Source organism: Protopterus annectens, chromosome 13.part0 (genome assembly GCF_019279795.1).
Source record: "Protopterus annectens isolate FY-2018-M chromosome 13.part0, PAN1.0, whole genome shotgun sequence".
NCBI lineage: Eukaryota > Metazoa > Chordata > Ceratodontiformes > Protopteridae > Protopterus > Protopterus annectens.
Window position 1 is genome coordinate 312,927,382 of NC_056747.1, and position 23,927 is coordinate 312,951,308.

Below are 23,927 nucleotides of genomic sequence, written 5' to 3' on the forward strand. Positions count from 1 at the left end.
TATGGACACTGCTTTCTCAATTGCCGTACGCAAGCTAATTGCGTTGGCATTCTTACCAGTGGAAGATGTTGTCCCTGCATTTCTAGACATTGTGGCTACGTTACCTGACACAGCCTATTGGCGTATTTCTGGATCATCATTATGTGCGAGGCTGACCACACAAGTATGTATCCCACTGTTCTGCACAGCAACAACTACCATCATCCTATCCTTTGAGGTTTTGGAATGTGTGTGATGTCTCTGACATGGATTTCCCGTGGATTAATAACCAGGTAGAGGCATGGCATTGTCGGCTGAAGGTGTTACTGGGACACCCTACTGTGCAGCTATCCGATCTTCTGTCTGTCCTGCAACAGGAACAGAACCTGACAGGTACCCGACGAGAGTCTCTTTTGAGGGGGATGCCTATGACACCACATAGGAAGGCTACTGTTGCAAGGGAGCGTCATCTAAAGCACATCTTGCAACATAAGTGTGACTACAGTGATGTGCAGGATTTTCTCCATGCTGTGGCACATTTCTATAAGTTATGATTATATCATGGTTTAGTATGCACCAAGCACTGCAAACATCACTTTACACATGTTAATAAAGGCTTTGCCCACAGCACACAGGTTTCACACTACCACTTTGATGCTCACTTGGCATCCTATGCCAGGCACATGTTCCACTGACAGTTGCACATGGTGGTTTCTAGGGGGGTGTAGAGTGTTTGTGTCTGCCACCTGTGGTTAGGGTACAGGGGGGTTCCTCTATTCCCACAGGGAATTGCCTGCAGGCATTTGTCACTGCAGTTAACTGCCATACTGCCATGTGTCCACATCCAGCTGTCTCACAGTGGGGTGTCGCACCGCCTAGGTGCCTGAACCCATGCAGATGCTCTTATTTTGTCAGCTGCTCAAGTTAACAGTACTAATATTAAAAAGGTGTCCCTTCTTTGACAGGATCCCAGCTGTATTGTGTGGCAATTTAATATTTTTGCATCACATTGTTGGTCTGTTTTTCATAAAATTGTGGTTTTCTGGCAAATTAGTGGCAAACCATTAATGATTGAAGTTAGAAAATAATGGCAAACATTTGAGTTTCAGATTTCATACCCTTCAGAAAATTCATACTAATGCAAGACCTACTACTATTCTATTATCCTTCTAAGTTTATAAGAGCAATATTTAAAAATTGACCTTATTTTTGGGCCTGTGTCCCACTTCTATGTATGGCTTTATCCAGATTTCTTGCTCAGAGGTTGAGAGGTATGAGTGTCAGAGACATCACCGTCAGCCAGAGACATTTCAAATTGTGACATACTTGTTGCACCCCACTCCCCATTGTAGTGGCACTGGATGTGTCCAAGCAAGGCAAGGAGCAGTTATGCAGTTAAGTGTGCAGAGTATTCCCCCATCCAAGGTAGGCCACAAGTACAACCATGACTTTTCACCTGTCCTTGATTTTGCAGAATGTTTGGTTTTCTGACATAATTTTATACTGTTGATTTATGCTTCTTATTATTCAGAAAATGCATGCTGTTGCAGTGCCCTGTTGCTCTGTGTTTAAGTAGCAATGCTTTAATGACCATCAGGTAAGCTTGTCAGAGATTGTAAGATGCAAGTAAGCTTTAATAAGTATACTGTTAAAAAATTACCAACATTGAAAGCCTTTTTGTTGTTGCCATGCAGAGAATATTTACATAACTAGATAACGTATAAGCCTTAGGTATTGAAATGCATATGACAGTATTTGTAATAAAGGACAGGATTACAGTATTTTCAGAAGCTCATTACATTTGTTGGAGACTTGCAGTCATCTTTGCAGGCTTTACCCGTAAACTAAACAGAATGCTAGTCTATCATGTGTGGTCCATAACTTGTGCAGTAATCCTTTAAGCAATTTATCTTGAGCTTGTTTCTTGTTTGCTGTTCATTTTTTACTTTGATCATGTCTTCCCCATGAAACAAGTAGATAGTTGTTGTCAGGCAGCAGGTCTTTTTTGGATAAAAAAAACATTTTTACAAGTGGGGGTATCACAGAAATTGCTACTTTCAGCATGTTACTTGGTAATTTTATAAGGCTGAATATAAATTATAATTAGAACTGCAGTGCAAGGAGAAGTGGCTTGAGTTCAGGGATGCTTGTTTTTTTATACTTGATTTTGACTGGCATTCCAGTAATGTATTTAAAAAGTAATTTATTTTTTCATGCCTCACAATCTTTGCGTTTCTATCTAGATATTAAGTAAGTTGCCATGTAGCCAATGCATTGAAATATTTTTTCTTCTACACTTCATTTTGTCTTGATTGGACTCTCGTAATGACAGTTTGGCACCCAGGGCAGCATATTTAATTAAAGTTCCAGTTGTTGTGGTTTTTAGCATAGCCCCACCCCTTTCTAGTTGGTCACACCCCTTCACACTGGCCTCGCCCATTTAGCTGTCTCCTGCAGCCCCCCTTTCATTTGAAGTCACCAGCCTCCACTGAATGTCTATTCAGGGAGAGTAATATTGGCACAGTAAAGCATATGCTACATGTAAAGGACTAGAATCAGTAACAATATAGTAATGTGACTGTACTATCAGTGTGGAAGAGAGTAGTTACACTAGTAGTACTAGCAATGTGACAAGAAATAGTGATTGTGGCAGTGCTAAGAACATGGCAGTATTCAGTACCACTAGTAACATGTCAAGCAGTAATGTTAGTGTCAGTATGAACATTGTGATAGAGTATGGGCTCAGTAATAGCACTAGAAGTGGATTAAACAGTATTTATTTATTTATTTATTTATTTATTGACATTTGTTAACCAGGTTGGTCCAGCTGGGCTTATGACTCATTTTCAGTGGAGACCCGAGGAGAAAAGCTACAAAAAAAATGGTTTACAGCGAATCAAACATTTGAGTCAAAAATATGGTCAAAATCAGTTATATAAGAACATTAGACAGACAAAGCAGAAATGCAAACATATGATATATAATATCAATATTTTTACAGACTAAAAAATATACTTACATATTTACAAAAAGAATTAAGTCCAACAATATTGACTATAGAGTTTAATGAGTATCCACAATAGTGGAGTACTTAGCTGTAGGTGGAGGGACTGAAAAGGTATATAGTAGGGTTGTGGGAGCTTAAGTAGGGGCTTGACAAGGACATATTTTGGAGTTGAGTAGATGAAGTTTGAGTTTTTCTTTAAAGTGAGATGGGTGAATAATGGAACAAATGTCTCTTGGGAGTTTGTTCCAGGCTTGGGCAACAGAGTGTTTATATAGGAGTTTGCCAGCTATTTTTTTGGGTTGGTAGATTTGTAGTAGTTGCTGATTAGAGGTACGGACAGTCCGCAGAGGAGTATAGATAGAGATGAAGGAAGAAAGAGCAGGGCAGGATGAAGGTTTGTAAAGAATGAAGTGTAACATCTGAAGTTGTGACAACAGTAGAAGATGGGAGAATTCTAACCATTGGAGAGTATTTAGGGCAAGGCAGTGATGTGTATTGTATGGAGAGTTTGTGATAAATCTAGCTATCTTGTGGTAAGTTTGTTGGGGTTTGTTTAAAGTAGTAGTAGTTTGGATGTTGGTGAGTACTGGAGCAGCATATAGAAGGGAGGGGAGGAGAAGAGCTTGGCATTTGTAGTTAGAGAATTTTTGTTGCGATATAGTAAACCACATTTCTGGTGAGTCTTTTTTATGCTTTGGAGGATGAACAAGTTGAATTGGAGTTCATCATCTATGATGACCTTAAAGAGTTTAGTGTGAGCTTCAAGTTGGATAACAGTGTTATTAGAGAAATTAAAAGTAAAGGTGGATTTGAGGTGAGAGAGAGATCAGGGAAAAAACAATAAGAAGTTGGCCTTTTTAGGGTTGAGAATGAGTAGATTCCTGGACAACCACTGTTCAGTGGATAGGAAGGCCTGTTGAGTAAGAGTGTGGAGATTGAAGATATTGTCTGAGATGGAGATGAGAGTCAAGCTGTCTGCATATTGGATGAGAGAGGACTGTTTACATGAAGTATAGAGATCATTGGCAAAGACATTAAATAGGAGGGGACCCAGGATGGAATCTTGTGGTACCCCGGTTGGGACAGGTATGAATGGAGAAGTGGAAGAGAGCCATTTAATAGATTGCTGCCTGCAGGATAAGTAACTGGAAAATCAGAGAAGGAAGAAAGAAGATATAGACTGAGATCTGCAAGTTTAGACAGCAGTAGACAATGGGAGACTGTATCAAAGGCTTTGGAAAGGTCAGGGAAGAGACATGATATGAGTTTGTTATTGTCTAGGGCATCAGCAATGGTACATGTAAAGGATACGAGGGCAGTAGTTGTGCTGTGGTTGGGACAGAAACCATGCTGAGTGGAAGTAAGGAGGTTATGCTGGAGGAGGTAGTTGAGTATTTGTGAGTAGATACATATTTCACGAATCTTAGAGAGGGGAGATAGAATAGCTATAGGTCAGTAATTAGATGGGTCTGTAGAGTTTCCACCTTTATGCAGATGAATTAGTGAAAAAGGATTTCCACAGGGTAGGGACGGTGGATTCCTGAATAGATCTATTGATTATTATAGATATTGGATAGGCAATGGAGCCACAGCAAGTTTGAGGAGGATAGGAGGTAGATTGTCAGTGGAGGGAGAGCAGGGTTTGAGTTTGTGAAGAAGAGATCTGATGTAGGAAGTAGGAACTGGATGTAAAGAGAATAGTTGTTTGTTAGAAGGATTGGGAGGGGTAGGCAGAGAAGCTGTATTACAGTTGGAAGGTATGAGTGTTTGAATGGTTTCAATAAAGTATTTATTGAGAAGAGTATCAGTTTCCAGATGAGAAGTATTTAGGTAGGGGCAGGGAGTTGAGGGGCAGGCTGGAGAAAAAGTTTTGTTAATAGTATACCAGAACTTCCGAGGGTTGGATTTGTTATTGTATTGGGCAGAGTTATAAAAGGACTTTTTGTCATTATTGATTTGTTTACGTGTAAGATTTCTGAGGTCTATAATTATGTAGCAGAGGTAATTCCTTTGTTTTGATCCAGGCTTTCCAAGCTCTCTCTCTTTTTAGCATAAGGGACTTAGTTTCTTTTGAGAGCCAAGGAGCATAATTGTATTTTGTTCTAACCTTCCTAGAGGGAGCAAGGGAGTTCAGGGTATTCAGGAAGATGCTATTGAACCTAGTAACTGCATCACTGAGAGGGATTTGTTTAAGGATGGACCACTCAATGGTGGATAGAATAGAGTTGAATTAGACTACATTAAAATTAGAGAGTTTTTGGCAATCTCTATAAAGGTGGGATTTGGGGGATTGGATGGTGTATCTAAGGACCGATGTGGGGAGATTGTCGCTAAGTTGGCCTGGTAGGACAGTGGGGTTGTGGTAGTGGTGAGGGAATTTGGTGAGTATCCAGTCAATTATGCAGCTGGAAGATGAGTTTTTATGGAGTCGGGTGGGCAAAGATATCAGTTGATGGAAACCATGCAGGTTGATACTGAGTTGTGGAGAGTCAGTTTTAAGTTTAGACCAATCTAGGTTAACATCCCCTAAGATGAGGATTTCATAGGAAATATTGTGGGAAAACCAGGATAATATATTCTCTAAAGTGGATGAATTGTTTCCAGGAGGGATATAGATGGAGGCAACAGCTAATTTTTTGTGAGGCTCAAGGTGGCAGTTAAGGATGATGAGTTCAGCTGGCGAAAGTCAGGGATGACTGTGGGGAAAGGTTGGAGACTGAGGCTATTGGAAAGGAGGATGGCTATACCACCCCCTTTTTTGGGGAATCTATTAGAGTGATAGATATTATAGCCTGCTGGGAGAATTCCGTTGTTAGTGATATGTGGCTTAAGCCAGGTTTCAGATGTTTGTATGCATTATTCAGGCATGGAAAGTGGTGATTTTTGTTGGTTAAGGTTTGCACATTTAGAGAGTATATTGCCAGGTGCTTGGATATGGATGAGTTTAGTGTAAGAGGCTGGGTATGGTGAGAGGTGTTTGGGGAAGGACAGGGTAGAAGATAAGGGGGGTGTTTGATTGAGGGCAGAGAGGAAGGGGCCAGAGTTGGGGTGGGCATCCCCAGATATGAATAAGTTATTAGTGGGAAGAGGGAGTACAGTCATACATAGATGTAGTTTGTGTAACTTGGGTATAGATTTGTAGGTAGGAGGGTGGATTTGCAATATAGAGAGATTATGAAGAAAGAGGTGGAGAGGTTGAAAAGGGCTGGGGAGATATGAAAGTAGGAAGGTGTAGAATGAGTGTCAAAGGTATATGAGATAGGAGAGCATAAAAGAGAATAAGGAAGGTGTGAGTGATAGGTTAGAGCAGAGAGAAGAAGTAGGAGAGAGGGGGTAATGATAAGGTGTTTCATTTTTGATGGAGGGTGTAGGGGTTATAGACAGGGTGTAATAGTAGGGGAACAAAGTGATGTATTTGGAGTCTGACAGGAAGTAGTTTGTCAGTGGATGTTGGGGAAGGAAGGGGAGGGAGTGGATAGTATAAAGGAAATTGTAATGGGGTGGGTGGCAATGGGGGTAGGGTAGGGGAGTGGAGTGAGCCCGAGCAGATTGGGGAGGGCCAGGTCAGCAGTGTGAAATAGCACTGAAAATAACAATCAGAAAGGAAGCAACTTTGAAAATCAGAGCTGAAGAGGTAAGAAGAGAGCAAACCAGAGATGGAAATGTTGCAGATATAAATTTAAAAACAGGAGACAAAGGGTGCAGAAGATGTACTAGGGGTTAAATAGCACTCTAGAATGTGGCTGGCAACATTAAACCTACATATACTGGAACTACTGAAAGTTAAAATAACATTAAACTAAAATCTATTGATGGTTCTGTCAATGTCAGTATAATAAATGTCAGTGTCAGTATAACCATTGTGGCAAATCTTGGACTCACTTTGTAACAGTCATGTTAGCATGCCAAGGAGTAGTATCAGTCTTTTAATAATTGGCTCTTCAGAAAATATTTATTTTTCCCATCTTATTGGTATAAAGTCTGTGGCCCTGACTACAGTGCCCGAGACAGGTATTGTGACAAACCTTCAGAGCTATAGAACCAACTAGGGGTCATGACTAAGCACCTTGGATAACTCTCCTTTACAAGGGAAGGGTTAGGGTAACATTCACTCTTCCAGTGATTCTCAAAAAGGGATGGCAGCAAGTGCAGGTAAGTGCAGAAATGGCTACTTAGTCAGGAATGGATGTCTGTGAAAGTTGATGCCACAATCTGCATGCTCTAGTGAAAAAGTCACAGATCTCATCCACTGCACATTGATCTAGAGCCAAATTCAAATTGCTGGTAGCACATCAATCGCAGTCCCTTCTTTGAGAAGTCAGTCTCCCATGACTTGCAGAAAACGTATGTACCAAAAGCCAGATAGCCACACTCCCTAGAGGAAGAGGTTGCATCCCTCAGGAAAAGTAACTGATGTTTTGTCTTGTGATGCATATCTCCTATAGAGATTGAGTCAATGAAGTGATAATGATCAGCTGGGACCTTGGATTTCAGCTCGCTGCTTGGTGAAAAGCTGGATGGGTGTATGCTAAAGCAATAAAAGAATAGTAAGTTTTAAAAATCTATTTATGTGTACTTCTCATTAAAATGTTATGTATAAACTAAAAAAAAAATCACAGTAAATGAAAATTAGAAAATAGTTGCATATAAACGCAATAAATATAAATAAGTTAAAACATAGTAATAAGTAATGCAATAATAACAACTCCAGTTAAAAGTGATTGTATCAAATCCTTGATAAAAACTGAACTGTTTTAGTGTCTTCTTAAAAGCATTAACAGTCTAACAGTGGCCTACCAGCTTGGTGCACAGTTTTACATGAAAGAGGCAGCAAATCAAATCAATAGCCTGCTGTTTTGACTTGAACCTCAAGATTCTCCAGGTCTCACTATGACCATAGGATGAGGGAAGGAGAAGGGACATGAAGAGAATGAGAGTGCAGCATCTCTAAAGTACCCTGACAATGATTTTAGAAGGTATTATAAATTAAAAAACACTATATTTGAAAATGATAAGCAAAGCTGAGGATACTACACACCACAAAATAACACATAACGTTCCCTTCTGAAACCTCCAGCTAACAAACTTGGATATGCATGCTACAGCCATCATTGGAGACAAAAATCCTCTCCAGGATGCTCATGATGAGGAGAATATTACAGTATGCCAGGAAGTTTTACATTGCTAAATCATACTGTAAATACAGTCATAACCCATTTCAAAGCATGGTGCTACTCAGTAAGTCAGTGAGAATGGTACAACCATGGAAATGTACAACATATTGGCAAATTCACAAAGATCACCACCAAAGATGATGACTAGGTGCAGAACCATAGAAGGTCATACACAAGGCAAACACACATCACGTGAAAACCATGAAAATGGCCTCTGCTACCATTCCTCTGTTTCTGACAGTGCCGGAGTGACTTTTTGCAGCTAGTTTGACATCCTAGCTAAACCCTTCCCATCATATAGTATGTAGTCCCACACCACATTATGTTAAATGAGTCATATACTAACCCCTGACATTAAGTTTAATAAGTCATGTCAAGGGTGTGGCACTTGCAGTATCTTAGCTTTACTCAGCATTCCTTTCCCCTTTCTGTGAAGCCATCATCCTTCTTATCCAATATTCACTGGAGCCCCTCCATTGTGTTTATCTCTGATGTGCCTTCCACAGCAGTTTATGAACGCGGCATGTGCTTATATCACTCTTGTTCACATCCCCCATCCCCCATTACACACATACATATTTGCATAAATTTATGGTGCAGGGGCTGCTCATGAGCAGAGACTAAAGAGATCACATGACCATAACCATACCACTATTCATCCACTATTCATCCATAGAGTGGGGGGTGCAGGGGGGGGTTCTTAGTTTGGTGTTGTTATAGGTGGAAGGGATGTTATTTATATGTGCTTTGTAGTGTTCTATGTTATGATGCACACTTTCAGTGTTCTGAGTTTTCAGTGTTTTGGGTTTTCGATGTTATGGTCTCAATATTTTGAGTTTCAATGTTATGACAATTCAGTGTTTTGAAGTAGACCCATATATAGACACCCCCACATACACACACACACACACATATATATATATATATATATATATATATATATATTTACTGTCATTTCAGCAGTCACATTTTGTACAAACAAAAACAGCGACCGACAAAAAAGCAGAATGTGAAGATGGAGAATGTTCGCATTCGATGCAATTTGAAAATTCCAAAATACCAAAAATGCCAATAAAATTAAGAAAGAAAATATGATCCAGGGACCACCAGTTTCACACTCCTTTATTATAAAACTGAGAATTAAGTGCTTTCATCTCTGCCAGTGGAGACTTCATCAGAATAATGAAGTTAACAATCAAATGCATTTTATATAGCCATTTCAAATGTAATTGACAACTTTCTTGACCTATCCAAACACTGAATGTCACAAGCATGCAACTTCACAATGAATGGTGGAACTCCACCCCTTTTAAAATCACCATACAAAACTAATATGCCAAAGTTGTGTTAAAACTTTTTATAAAACATTTCTCATAAAAAATTTTTTATATTATTATTTATTTATTTATATATTCTTGATATTCATATAATATCAAAAACAAGTGCAAACTTTTAACATAAAACAATCAAAATTTATTAGCTTTTTCATGTAGCATAGAAATTATAGATATAGCATCATTGAGCCCTGGAGGGAACATAGCTGCCAGCCTAAACTGCCATTCCATTTCTTTTTTTCATAACAAATTTCTCCAGTCACCACCCCGAGGTTTAGGTTTTATATTCTCCAAGATACCAAACATAAACTTTTTAAAATTCAAACAATTCTGAAAATGCTTAAACAAAGGGGCTCAATGATGCTATACCTATCATTCCAATGCTACATAAAAAAGCTAATAAATTTTGATTGTTTTATGTTAAAAGTTTGCACTTGTTTTTGATATATGAATGTTTTATAAAAATAGCTATATAAAAGGCATTTGATTGTTAACTTCATTATTCTGATGAAGTCTCCACTGTCAGAGATGAAAGCGCTTAATTCTCAATTTTATAATAAAGGAGTGTGAACCTGGTGATGCCAGGATCTTTTTTTTTTTTTTATATACAATTAAAACATTCGCCACACTTCCACAACTGCTAGCACTGAACAACACAAAGTAAAGAACATTTTTGCAGGGGGGCAAGCCCCCCTGCACCCCCACACTCCCTGCTACTTATATATACAAACTCCAAGATCACACTACAGTGAGGGAAAGGGTACATTTCCTGATCCGCACTACAGTGCGATTTGCACTAAAATGTAGAAAGTCACAACAGCGAATGCTGTAGTGCATTCGCTGTTGTATATTTCTACATTTATATGTTCGTTCTTTCGATACTATCAAATAGGGCGTTTTGGACTGATGTAAATCAAACAAAGTCCGATCGCCCATTTGATAGTAAACTATATATATATATATATATATATATATATATATATATATACCAAAGCTATTTAGCCTCAGAAATAAACCTCATTAGTCAAAGTTCACTTTCTCAGAGTTACCATTAAGTGCAACTGTGATAAAACAAAAGTCAGCAAGTTAGGATCACTGAAACAGGAGTCATTTGAAATGTGCATCAATAACAAATGTTCCTTAATATGTTGTTTTCTTTGCTTTTTGAAAGAACAAATCCATCCTATAATTCCCCCTTCATTTTCCATCCGTATGTTTCAAGTGTGTCAGTGAATCTCATTGGAGAACACCTGAAACTGCATTTCCAATTACTCTATCTTGTTTACACACTGAAATCGTGCATTGAAAAATTCACATTTTCTATTCTTTTTCATCAAAGGAAGTAGGCTAGACACTTCACTCTCATGCTTTATACAGTATATCTAGAAAGTGAGCAAATGTTTTCATAGTAGCATAGGTCATGATCATAGAATCATAGTAAATACAAAGTAACTGAGTCTTGTGACCATGTATGTCTTGCCAAGTCTCATCAAAACATACTCTCCACCCCTGTAAAAAGAGGGCTAGGCCATTCAAGCTTGGAATGACTTTCTAAGTATTCATCCAATCATCCAGGTCCCATCTGAAGGAAGATAGTGTATCACACTTCTTATTTTACAGGGGGGGCATCTGTTTCAGAGGTGCAGGAGGTGCTGCATGGAGAACTATCTTTCCATCATGTTTTTATTTATCTGCAGGTGAAGATTTAGATCCCTGGTTCCGGTATTAATTTGTGGAGATACAACAGTTCTAGGACCACAGGGTCCCTAATGGCATAAAGGCAATGCAAAGTTCCCCCTTAGAAGTCTGTAACACACTGAATAAAGGGACAATGCTTCTAGTCTTTCTTGGTAAGTTTGGGGTTTTTGGCCAGCAATCTTCTTAGGAATCTCTAGGGTTTCTAGTTGCTTGATTAGTGTAGTTAGGTACATATTAATCAGGGCATTGTACTCAATAACCAGCCTAACCTATGATAAATATTAGGGAACAGTCTCTTTTGATTTGGATGCTATTCCCTTGGAAACTAGTTGTGCAAAGTAGAAGGAATTCCTGACTATTATTTTCACACAATGATCAAAGGACAGGGAATTATCAACTCATGTTCAAGGTCTTTAATGGCATTCTCATTTGGAAGTGGGATATTATCTATGCTTTATGCTGGACAGGGGCTGTCGACCAAATGTGACAATATTGCAGCTTTTGACATTTTATTTGATCCTATTTTTAGTACACCAGGTTTTTACAAATTACATTATTGCTGGAGGGTTTGGGCATCAGAGGAACTTGACAATGACTACCAGTTTGCAGTCTTCTGCAGACTTTATTAGTCTTGATTGATGGTATGGAGATCAGAAAAGTAAATGCTGAACAGGAGAGGTACCATCACTTAAACACGTAGGATACCAGTGGATACCTAAATACTATCCGGTGTTCCATCTGCCACCTGCGCTGGTGAGTTCTGTCTTTTAACCAATTTAGTACTGATCTTACCACAGGGATCTATTTTTAATATGTTACACTTACTAAATATGTTAGCATGTGGGATGGTGTCAAATGCCTTAGCCAGGTCAAGATATGCCATGTAGTCAGCATGACCACCTTTTTTACCCTCTTGAAGAACTTAACTAAATTCATCAGACAGAATATAACCTTACCAAAGCTAGATTCCTGTGGGTCTAGTTTGATGAGATGCTTAATAGCATAGTTTATCAGGTCAGTTATATGTTCCATGTCTTTGCAAATGGGATTTGTTACGCTGTATGACCTACAATTCCTGAGGTCAATGGCAGGGCTATCTTTATGGAGTGGTATCATTATTGTTGTGTGCCAGATCTCAAGGATAAAGTCTCTGCCTAAGCTCAGGTAAAACATTTTAAGGAGAAGTTCTGTCAGGGATTGTTTAGTACTGTTTAATAAGGGGTCAAGTATATTACCAGGTCCCATGGTGAAGTGTTTCTGGTCTTAGAAAGTACTTTCAGTGCATGTTTTTTAATGATGGTTGGGATTTGAGAGATTTAGGGTTATGTGGAATTTTGAATGGCCATCCCTGGGATAAAATTTGCCCTGAATCTGTTCATAAATATGTTGGCAATGTATTTTGGGGTAAAATAGGTGGTGCCACTTTGTATACACCCATAGCAATAGTGGGTATTATTTCTTAGTCTCTTAAACTAAATAATGATTTCTAATTGTCCTTCATGCAGATGCTAACCTAAGCTCTTGTACTGCTTTAATAGACTTAACTGTATGTTTCAAGTTTATAATAATATTTCTGAATATTATCCTGAGAGTTTTTGATATACTATATTGTTTACAGAATGTTGGTTGCATTAAATTTAGATCTGGTTGAGGCTGTCATTTCTGTACATTTATATAGGTGAGCTGCCTGCTATGTCAGTGTTGGGGCAACTGCTACTATATTTAAATTTTGAAATGTCTTCAAAGAATTTGTTGAGGTTAGTACATTTGAAATCCTTGAATTCTGAGATGTCGGTTTCATTGGGTTTGCAGATTTTAAGGATAGAAGTCATTAGTTTATGATTGGACTTAACCACGGGTGGAGATATACAAGGAAAGTTTTGCATGAAGGAGGTTTATTTGTACAAATCAGGTCTAGAATATTATATCCTCTAGTGGTGCATCTCAAATGTCTTATGTGGTAATGCTACACATTTTAGCTAAAAAGTATGAATATTCTCTAATTACATAAATGCATTTCAATTTCAAATCCCCTTTCTTAGAGTGCAAATGGCACAATAATCAAATTTAGACATGTGTAATGTACTAAATTTGCATTCAGGACATTGATCAAGTGCAGAATGACCAGTGTACGCAGAAATGCAGTTGATGGACATAATTCTCTATTCCTATGCTATACATGTTGATCTTTCAGCACATGTGCACACACATTGTTGTAGTGCCCCCTCTCATCACTTGACATATCTTCCTGTAACTGGATATCTCCTGGTGTTAACTTGTTTTTATATATCTTCCTTGTATGTCCAATTTTATATTTTAATACATGCATTCAAGAAAGAGGGGCTAATCCCTCCACCTCCTGTACCATAAAAAAATGTAAACCTTTGTAATGTTTCTGGCCCTTTTTGACTTCTCATGTTAACATCATGCAGATCTCATGACACAGTACTCTTGATGCAAGCATTACATCTTCTAAGTTATTTCCCTCTTGATAGCCACAACTCTATATTCTTCCTGGATCTGATTTGAGAAATAGAAGCTATTACTTCTTGCACAGATTGGGGTATAATACACCTACCTCAACACCTCCTCGTCCTACTATTTAGGATGCTTGGTAGCTTTTCTTCAAATAGTCTGGTATCTCACAAAGTATATATACACATACATATACATATGTAAATATATATGTGTGTGTGTGTGTGTGTGTGTATATATATATATATATATATATATATATATATATATGTGTGTGTATGTGTTTGCACTCTATATATCATATTAACAATTATCAATCTCAATACAAAATGCAAAGCTTTTTCCCTCTATAAACTGCTAGCACCACCCACTTCTTCAGAATTAAATGATATTCAGTTTCCAGCTTCTGTTATATAAAAAAGTAAGAATATATTGTTTTCAAAAGAATGTTGCTGCGACTGACATATTACAGCAGTATACAGTAGCTGTGATGTGTGTGTGTGCTCCTAGCAGCTTTGCACACCAGCCACAGGACTAACTATAATTCGTCTATCCTGGAGCTGCACACCTGCAGCATATGGTGAGAGGCGGTAAGCTGTGTTACATTCTGTGGGAAGCAAAAGAATGTCACTTCAGACTCAGCACAGGTCTGTACTTACTAAAAAAGAGGCAATTTGAACACCTTGGTAGAGAGAAAATTAAATCTGTCAGAACCAGCTGATATTTCATTATTCTTTTTTCTGTAAAGTGCTGGGATAGAAATAATTAAGATACAAATTACTAGACTGCTGCTGCTGCTATATTCCTGTTGTACTGGTGAGAAGTGAGGAACGCCTCTAAAATCGGTCCATTTTCATGGTATGCCTCAATGTTTTATTAGCGATTACAATGTATTAATCTGCATGTGAACTGTAAAAATAATGCATTCTATATATAAGCTGACTTCAAGCAGGTAGGGGAGGATTAGAGCTATGTCTTTGTAAATGAAAGAGAGAAATCAAGATGGTTGCTTTTCTACATCGTCTCCAATTTATCATCAAATTGTTACACACAGATGTTCAAAATGTAACAGTCATTCTCAACAAATCTTAGACATACAGAATTAGAACAGTGACATACACCCTTTTAAGTTATTGCATTTACATTAGATTTGGCAATACAGCATGTGTGAAACAGATGTTAGATGCCCCTAGCAGAGACATACATTAATTATTTATAGTCACCAGCCATGACATGCCAACACTGCTCTCAGATATACAACCCCATGAGGCAGTCGGTTATGTGTGGCATTGCATTTGCATAGTATCAAAGCCATGAATGATACACACCAACTCAGCCAAGATGGGACTGACCAGCAACATAGTTGTCTGTCACGCAAATAGATGAAGCTCATGTTTGCACACTCTGTGAATGTATATATATATATATATATATATATATATATATATATATATATATATATACACATACATACATATACGTGTGTGTGTGGATTAAATTAACTTGTTCAAATAGCTTTGATGCTGATGTGCATAATATCAACACAAACTGATCGACATTATGCACATTGACACACTACTATGCATGTACCAAGCATTGCTCTCAGTGCATGCAAAAATTTAAAGAAAAAAACACAAAGTAAACATAATTTTTTTCAGGGTTGGCAAGGCCCCCAGCATCCCTCATATGGGGACTGAGCCCCCACATTCCATGAAAGTTATATACTCTAACTCCAAGATTGCACAATTCCTAGGGAAAGGGAATATTTGGGGATTGTCGATCTCACATACTTATCAGCCATCTGTTTAGTTGACCAAACTATGTTAAATAAACAGATAGCAACCAGAGTACCATTCGACAAAAGTAGTGGTATCCATATATATAGATAGATAAATAGGTGTGTGTGTGTGTGTGTGTGTGTGTAATTCGGGTAGGATGTATTAGAGTTTAGGTAGTGTGCCATAGGATATCCTCTGTAGATGTTTTTCCTGTACTATAAGATAATTGCTTTCTGCAAAGTTATATATAAACTTTATCAGCCACTGACAAGGCTCAAGGTGCAAAACTGGAGAGCCTTATCATTAAACATAATGAACAAAAAACTTACACTGTCAAGTTAAAAATTTGACGTAAAACAAAATCTGTTTAGCTGCTTGGGATCATTCACTTAAATAAGTGTCATTAGTAATGGAAAACACAACTTGTTCCCAGTAAGAGCTTAATGAGTTTTTATTTTAAAATAAGCTGCATGTTATACTGTTAAACAAGCATTCAACAGATGAATATTGTAACTTAAAATACCAACTGTCTAAAACAGAAAAGACTGAATATGTTAATTTCTTACTCAATTCAAGCCTTTTGTACTTCTAGTCTGGGGAACACACACACACACACACACAAACACACACACACACACACACACACACACACACACGCACACACACGCACACACGCACACACACACACACACACACACACACACACACACACACACACACACACCTACCGTCACATTAATATATTTACTAACTATGAAGCCCCTGCTCCTCAGAGCTGGCAAAGTTGCCCAAGTGCAAAAGCTTGGCTTTTACATGCAATCACAATGTTGCCAGAAGAGCTTCTGAAAAATGAAGTCTTGGTTACGTGAATCACTGCTTTAAAAAGGGTGCACGTGATTACCTAAATACTGAAGTCAATATTCCTCATTATAAAAGCTAATACTTGCACTTACAAATTCACAAAATCATTCATTAAATTCAAGGCTTGAGCTGCTTTTTTGATCATCTTGAAAACCCAGTATAGCAGAAGATGATAATTTATCAAAAGGGCAGCTTAGGCAGGCATTGGGCTCAAAGTGCAGATACTAAATAAAGTGATTGAAAATGCCTAGCAAGCTATGGTATAAAGGGCAGTTTCAAGGCTGCTAAGGCTAATGTTTAGATATACCCAACACCATGAAGACTGCACAGGTGAAGAAAGGCAATAGTATGACACTTTCTTATTTCTTGTTGTCAACAAGTGGATATAAAAGCAAGTATTTTATGTTGTTGATCACATTTTAAATGTTCCATCCTAGTAATGTCAAAAAGAAAGGATGAAAAGGAATGCTGGCAAAGTTAAAGAAGCAGTCACAAATGAGGTCAGATACACAGAATAAACACATTTGAAGCAATGCACCTGGGAAGAGTGTGGAATAGTAGAGGAATATTAAGAGTAACAAAAATGTAAAAGGGCTTTGAGTAGTCATATTATACACTGCAAAGGGAAGAATGCAGTACAAGTCAGGAGGACTTGGGAAAGACTTGAAATGCACGTGGAAAAGCAAAATGGGACTTACTATCTCACTGTTGTAAGTAATTGTCCTTCATGCCAAAAGTCATATTTTGAGTCTTACTTCTCCAGACCCTGTAGAGCAACACTGGACATATTGATGAAGCTGTCCTTTCCTCAAAACCATTGGAATCTGAAAGTAGTAATAACTAATATGGGGAGATGGACAAACCCTTATACAATACCTTTTGTTAGGTAATGTTTTCTCCAGGCCAGTGAAAGATCCTTCTCTGACTAACACTTTTGATACATGCATTTTCAGCAAAACAAGACTGTGTACTGTGACTAATTATCATACACCCTCCTGCATATATATTTCAGTGGCAGTGTTGTAGATTTAGACTTTGTAACCTCTGTCCCCTTGCCACATTGGTAACACTAGTGTAGGACTGAATGTTCGTACACCCTGTCTGTAACTTTATTTGGTGGCTGCAGCAGTAAGACTCAAACCTCTTCCACTTGTCGCATTAATCAGTGGCAGCAGTGGGATTCAAACCCAAACTACCTTCCACATACCCTAGTCATGAGACTTTGTTTTGAGGAATAATGCAAGGTCTGGACTGACTGGCATATGATAAAAAGATTAAACTAACATCCGGTATATATGTTTACAGAAGGGGAGACATAAGAACTCTGAAGGTTAAGAAACAAGATCCAGAAAGGTTGCATCCTTCAGCAGAACAGATGCATTGATAAAGAGGCACAGCGTGAGAAGAAAGGATGGATGAATTAATGCAATGTAAGGCAGCATATTTTAGACAGATTATAGTGGATGCACAGAATGTTCTTCCTAGTTATGAGTTCAAAAAAGTGAAGGAACTTGAGAGTTATTAGGTTAAGCATAAAATGATTTTCCTTAGAGTGTGAAAGAGTTGTTAGACTGAAACTACAGCTTATCCAAAAAGTAAAGAAATAGTGAGTCATGCAATCTGTATTTTACATCAGAGACAGTTTATCTATGAAGTATTCAAGCATACCAGTAACCACCAGCCAGTGTCTTTGATGTAAGTAGCAAAACTTTGGATCTTTGCAGTATATAGTAACAGACAGTGGGTAATCACTGTCCAAGCACTGCCCTTCTTTATATGTATTCATCCTGATATTCTATTTACCCTGTTCATCCGGCAGATGTGCTTTTTGCAAATATGTATGTTCATCAAGTAGCCTTGTTCTGCTGCCTGCATGTTCAGCATCCATTCATATTCTATTGCCTGCATGTTTATCATGCAGTCATATCCTACTGCCTGAATGTTTACCATCCACTCAGTATAACACTTCCTCCTTGTTCATCATGCAGTCATAGACTACTGCCTCCATGCTCATTGTCCAGTCATATCCTACTGCCTGCATGTTCATAATGCAGTCATACTTTACTGTCTGCATGCTCATCCTGTTGCTGCAGCGCTGTCATGAGCTATGGCCTACATGCTGTTAATACCTACATGCTCATCCAAGAAGATTGCACTTCACTTGAGCTTTCATCCTTCAGCAGTTGTGAACATATTGCCTGCATGTTCACCCTTCAGTCATGCTGCTTCCTCTGCATGTTCACTTTAGTACTATGAGCTACTTATCAGTGTGTTCTTACAATCTCCAAAGCAGTTATTTTGTACTGCTGGCACTGTTACCTGCATGTTCTCCTCTCTGTCATGCATCCCAGCTGCATACCCACCTTTCAGCCTTGCATTTCTCACTGCATTGTTCATCCTTCAACATAGCCTTGCTGTCTGCTCATTCACTACCTAGTATTGCCTTATTGTTTACAAATTAACATGTCATCTGTAAAAGATGATATCTCTTGTTGAAATGAAAACATTAAAGGGCACTTACCAATAATTTTCCAAATCATTTATGAAAAGGAGAAACTCTATGATCCTTTAGTATCCTTTGTGAGCTAAGAAGAATGTATGGATCACTACTGTAAATCTTTCACCAGGATAGACTGTCAGTTTCCCACTGCAGATAAAGCAGCTTTAGCTTATTCCAAAAGAAAGACAAGTTGAATGTCTGTGTTAGCTCTGTAAGGATGGGGGAATATTTTGACAGAAGTGGTAGATGTATTATTTGCAGTCTCTGTATCACTTTTGAAGCCTTTTTTCCAAAACTGCATTACATGGATCATTTTCTTTCTCTCTCTTTTTAATTTTCCAGAAGGATTCCTTTCCAGCAGGAACCTGCACATCAGCCAGGAAACAAATCATGGCCAGAGCAGCAGCTTTCCTTGGTTTAAGACCAGCCTGCCATACTCCTCAGACACAAGCATTTATTAAGTAGAAAGAAAGTAAACCTTACTGACTCCCTTGAATGTACTTCAGGAGTCCAACAAGCAGAAGTTGGTCTGGGCAAATGCACCTCATCTGCTGTGGTGCTAGATAAATAGTATTTGAAAGCTTTGAAGTCCACGCTTGCCTTATGACTCCCATTCAGTTTCACATAGATTTATGATGCTTACCTACAGACATTTGCTGAAATATTTCAAGTGGGGACACAGCTGCTGATGAAACTGCCTGTTACCCTTAAAGATATGACTGGGTACTCCTTTCTGATGCAATGGACAGAGATTTTCATACTTCGTGTGGTTTCCAAAAGGTAAGTCAGTGTGATACAGGACCAAGTGATTTATAGGCAACTCAAGACTTCTTCTCTTGCTTCATGCATACTTTTTTAAACAATTATATATATATATATATATATATATATATATATATATGTATTATACACACACACATCTATGTATAGATACAGACTTCTTATCATGGGTTCAGTGTTTGTCGTAATCCTGTTAAAGTGATGTGTCCAGCACTAAGATGACTGTCACACTACCAATTAAGAAAAATATATACCAGAAGAATGGATAGTTGTATAATTCATCAGAAAGGATTGTTAGAATGTTACTTTGTCAAAGACAATTTTATCTTAAATCATTGAAAGGTTTGTCCTTTCCATTAGACTGCCACAAAATAACATATTCTCCTTCTGAGATATAGTGCTATTAGAGATAACCTTATAGAGTTGATGGATCATGGGAAAGGCATGGAAGTCACACTTCCCAACATAAGGGGATGCAAACCTTTGTCCAGAGTATTTTCATTTCGTTTGCACCCCCACCCCCCAGTTACTGCTTCCTACAGTGAAACGTACATTCAGTGACACATGTCTACTGGAGTAAAAAAAATGAATCCTGCTTCAGTGAAATGCAAAATAAAATGCCCTTCCGAAGCTTTGACTGTGCTTTACTGATATAAACTGCTTCAAGTTAGAATGGAATTTTATTTATTTATTTATTTATTGGCATTTGATTACTGAAAAAGTCTGACTTGGTAGGTGCCCATTTTTAGTGGACGCCCAGGGAGAACAACTACAAAGTATTACAAAAACACATTTTAAGAACAATAATTTTAGTCTTCAAACTAGCACAGCTTAAATAATTATACCAACCTAGACATAATGTGACTACATTGGTTATGATTAGATACAACTTATATGACAATGATTTAATAGTTAGAGAAATTTTAGCCAGTTTAAAAAAATTAAAGATAGGTTACTATAATACAAATAGGAATTGCAATATAAAATGGTAAGTAAAACAGAGTTATTATGTCATATTCAGGCAGAGAGTCAGAGAGAACTTGATTGAAGAAAGGGGAGTAAGGAGGTGTAAGGTATGAATAGGTACGAGTTCATATGTAAGAATATGGTTTATCTTGGGGTAGAGCAAGAAGAGATACCCGTTTTGGCTACAAAATCTTTCAGAATGGTTTTAATGGACTGGCAGAAGGGTACTGACCTGGTGGATAAAGATAAGAAGTTCCAGGCCTTAGCAACATGGTATAAGCAAAGACCATGCCCAGAGGATTTCATAGTTTTGTGGACAGAGAGGAATGTTTGGTCGCTGGACCATAATGACCAAGTGGGAACATAGTTGTTTAGAATGGCATTTAGTGCTGGACAAGCAGATGGATGCTGGATAATTTTATAGGTGGTAAGAACCTGTGTATATCTTACTTGATGGGGAATTTCTACCCATTTTAGGCTTTTAATACTATAAAGTGGGGGGGGGGTCTGTAAGTTTATTTGCTGTAAATTTAGCCACATTATTATAACATTGTTCACGTTTTGCTTTTTGTGATGCCTGGAGGTTAGTAAGGATAGAACACTATAAAGTGATGAGGAGAGGAGGTAAGTAGTGCCAAGTATAGTTTTAGTTGTAGTGGAGAGAAAGTTTTTGATTTTATAATGCATTCCTAGTTATTGGCAAGTTTGGTGGGGCAGATAATCTGGCGAACTACAACAAATATTTTGTCAAACAGACACTCTCCTAAGTTTTATGGCTCAGTCATTCATTTGTAGTAAGAAGACCAGAGGTTGCTCATGGAGCAAGCAGACATTTATTTATTCTGCTTTTTATAATACAAAAGATTGAGAGGCCATTGTCAGGTCAAATAATGTGTTTAGCAGCTGTAGTTGTACATGCATTAAGAGACTGCAACAAGCTATGGTGTATGTCTTTAACAGCTCAGCAGTAATTTAAGAGTGTAGTGCATACATGTCCTTACCACTGTCTGGGCTATGACGAAATAAGTAAGTAGAGGCTTTGTGCATGTTGGCGTTACTGGAAGAATAAAGATCACAGTTCATAGAAAGACCTGTAATTGTAGCATCTCATTTCTTCCCTAGGGAATGATGAACTTAGCAGGTCAGCCATCAAAACCTAGTAGTTCTGGTAATGCACACAACTATTAGTATACTACTACTACTAACATGCACATGTCATGCAGCTATCAAGTGGTAAAACTGATATTTAAGGAGCAAAGCAAGGCAGACTGTAATTTTGTGTCTGAACTAGAGTACAGATCTGGATTTAAAGAAGTCACCATCATATGAATTGCATAGTACAGCTCAGGGGAACCATTACAGCCAGTCCTGGCAATAAGCCAGAAGAAGTATTTGCCAGAATTGAATGTTAGCAGGCACTGGAACTTAACAATAGCAGAAATGCTTAAGGATGTGAAGTGAATAAAATGAAGAATTATGAAACAGCTAGCAAACACAAACGAGGATTGCAGAGTTTCAGTGAATTAAAACTGCTGTGTAACCGAACAGTTATGGAAATGAGCATTGCATCTTTCGTGTGTGTATGTGTGTGTATATATATATATATATATATATATATATATATATATATATATATATATGTGTGTGTGTCTGAGTGTGTGTGTGTGTAATATTTTATATATATATATATATATATATATATATATATATATATATATATATATATATAAAATATATATACATATCTGTGTGTGTTCAGGGGTTGTGGTGGGGGGGGGCTGGTCTTCATCAAGCAAAGCAACTTTAAAAGAAAAGAGCAATTTGTGACATTAAGTATTCTGAATTTGGAGCCAGAGCACACACAAGCTATTTTAGGGCCTGAATTTGGAGCCAAAACACATACCAGTTATATTATAACTTGAGTCAAGAGTCAGAAAATATGCAAATTAGTCAGCTGATACTTCATAATAAAGCAGAATGGCATGTACTGTACGGATATGGACAGAAATCTGGCACATGCAACTGCAATCCCCAGAATTTTGATCACAAACATGTGATAAGCAAGACAAAATTGATACTGAAACTTGCTGTAACACTGCTTAAAACATTGCATCCCTTGGACCCCCAAACGTGGGAGGCTATGCCCATGACATTCCTGCAACTTTTATATAATAATGTTGAGATCACCATATATTGGAATAAGGGAAAAGCTCCTAAGTACAGCAAACTAAACTTTGTATACACAACAATATACAAACTTCCATGATCAGCATTTAACGACTTACAGTTGTGAGGCTCATAAATGGCACAGGTACAGTATATGTACTAGATGTACATCTCATGCTTAGAGTCATCAATTCTGAAAATCAGTGGCATTTCATTCAACTTTTATGTAGTTTTTACAGTCTGTATTATTGTCTGTTCTCACTCTTCCTTATTGTGTCATCTCATGATGTGACAGAGTTATTCCTGACTAGTATTTATTGTATAATTTAAAGTTTCTGAATCACTGCTCTCTGAGACTTCATTGAAAACATGAACTTCTCAATTGAACATTTCCAGTCAAAAAAAAAAAAAAAAAATATATATATATATATATATATATATATATATATATATATATATATGTGGACTGTGGACTTCTCATCTGGATATTTCCAGTCAACAAATGTAATGAATTAATTAGTAAGTAAATATATGTATGTATGCATGTAATTACACTTGTGAGACAGGAAATCTAAAGGAAGTAGAGCAGAGAAAGAAAATGTAACATACTGCTATTTATGTAAGAGAAGTAAGCCTACAATTGGTACATGTAGTGATCATCAATTTAGGAGATGGCTCATTTTGATTATAGTGTTGTGTGGTTTCCTCTTCTATTGTGTTTTGGCTTAACACTTTCAGTTATGAAAACCTGACAGTTTTAGCAATAATTATGGTCATTTAGAAAAAGTGATACATAATGATTCTGTGCTGGCAGTCCGGTTATGTTGCTATCATTTTGGATATGCTTGTGTTGCATAAATCTAGATTTACCTTCTGACACAAACAGTTTGAATACCACTGTAAGAAACAGTGGTATGGATGGGGTTTGAATCCCACCAATCCCAATCAAATATGTGCACAATGGCACAGATTGGGTATGGCTCTCACTAATGCCACCTAAGGTGTCACAGATTGATGATGCCACTGTCAGCAATGTAAAGAAAGGAATCAGACTACACCAAATGTTTGAGCTCTCAACTCATATTACTGGTGCCCAGCATGTTAAAACAAAAGAAAGTGCATGTAATTTTCACTAATAATCAATTCTCAAACCTGACCCCAGAAGCATAAAGGGAATATGTACTGCTTCCCTGGGTCTGAGCTTTCAGC